This window comes from Schistocerca gregaria, unplaced genomic scaffold, assembly GCF_023897955.1.
Source record: "Schistocerca gregaria isolate iqSchGreg1 unplaced genomic scaffold, iqSchGreg1.2 ptg000362l, whole genome shotgun sequence".
Lineage (NCBI taxonomy): Eukaryota > Metazoa > Arthropoda > Insecta > Orthoptera > Acrididae > Schistocerca > Schistocerca gregaria.
In genome coordinates, this window is record NW_026061819.1 from 2,630,388 (window position 1) to 2,632,396 (window position 2,009).

A 2,009-nucleotide genomic window follows, 5' to 3' on the forward strand; every position below is an offset into this window, starting at 1 on the left:
TCTTTTTTCTCCATTACATGGAGAAACGAACATATAAAGCGCACCAGTATTACTGATGGAACCTTCTGGCAGATTATTCTAGTTCTGAGAGGACGTATCATCGCAGCGCACTCTCTGCTGCAGAGTGATATTCTTTCAGGGAGTTTTATTAGTATAGACAAGTCATTTCACATGTCTGAATCAAATTTTAATTTATTTGATTTGACTCAAATAAAATCGTATTTTCATTAGAATATTATAATTCAGTATTTCCAGTTGACAAAAAAATACAATATTAATACAATTTAAAAAAATGTTGAATATGAGGTTCTAACCTCGACACTGTTCCAATATGAAACTCAAATACTTACGAATAGATTTGTATTTAACTGAGCCGGAAAAATATCTCCCTTTTTTTAGAATTAACATTTTTGCGTTTTTTAAAATTGTCACGTTGTTTTAGTAAACTGATGTCTGGGCACAGATTTTCGAATTACATAAATGTACGTAAAGGAAATCGAACAGGGCCAGTCCACAAGCTCCGCTAGCCACATAACAACGTATATATACGCTCACAAGCGTAAAATCTATACCAGCTGCTGTCTGAGCAGGGTGAAAGCACATACAGAGCGCATAACAAATCCGGCAATAACTCACGCATTACAGTCATTTTCACGCCTTGAAGAAGAAAGTTTTTCCGAGTCTGACATCCAGTGGCACACATAGTGACGTCACGAGTCACGACACCAGGAAGCTCAGAATTTGACGCTGAGTGTCTTACCCGGTAACATCTGGAGAGAACTGACCAGTTCTTGACGAGGAGCGGCCTGCTGCTGTGTGAACCTGACCTGGTGGGGTTCCAGCGGCGTTTGCTTGGCTTGTTGGAAATTCTGAGTTGTTTATACAAGGCTCTGATTCGTCTGCTGTCATTGGACAGAAGTACATAACGTTTTACCTGACATGCTTGTTGCCATGACGGCCCAAACTGAGGAGTTGGATGTGGATGATCGAACACTCTTGGGTAGAGGAGACTTCTCGTGCTCGATCGCTGAAGGGGGGCGATCATTCTGGTGTTCCGAACTGGGAAGTCGTCCTGACAACTTAACTCGGTCCACAAGTTCCATGGGGGCGCAGATCTCGTGTTGACGCACACATCTTAGTGTTACAGGCCCTTTGCTGTTCCTTATCCGTATAAACGATTTGCGAGACAATCTGAGCAGTCGCTTAGGTTGTTTGCAGATGACGCTGTCGGTTATCGACTAATAAAGTCATCAGAAGATCAAAACACATTGCAAAGAAATAGATAAATGGCTCTGAGCACTATGGGACTTAACATCTGTGGTCATCAGTCCCCTAGAACTTAGAACTACTTAAACCTAACTATCTTACGGAAATCACACATGTCCATGCCCGAGGCAGGATTCGAACCTGCGATCGTAGCGGTCACGTGGTTCCAGACTGTAGCGCCTAGAACTGCACGGCCACACCGGCCGGCAAACAAATTGCAACGACCATAAATAACGAAAAGTGTGGGGTCATCCACATGAGTGCTAAAAGTAATCCGTTAAACTTCCGTCACACGATAAATCAGTCAAATCTAAAGGCCATACATTCAACTAAATACCTAGTAATTACAATTATGAACAACTTAAATTGTAAGGAACACACAGAAAATCATGTGGGGAAGGCTGACCCAACACTGCGTTTTATTAGCAGGTACATCGAAAAAGTGCAAAGATGGTAGCATGTTTTGCATCAACACGAAATAGGGGGGAGAGTGTCACTGAAATGATGGAGGATTTGTGATGGAGATTATTAAAACAAAGGCATTTTTCGTTGCGGAACAATCTTCTCACGAAATTCCGGTCACCAGCTTTCTCCTCTGAATGCGAAAATATTTTGTTGACGCCGATCTAGATAGGAAGAAACGATCACTATGATAAAATAAGGGAACTCAGAGCTCGTACAGCCGGTCGCTGTGGCCAACCGGTTCTAGGCGCTTCGGTCTGGAACGGCGCTTCTGCTACGGT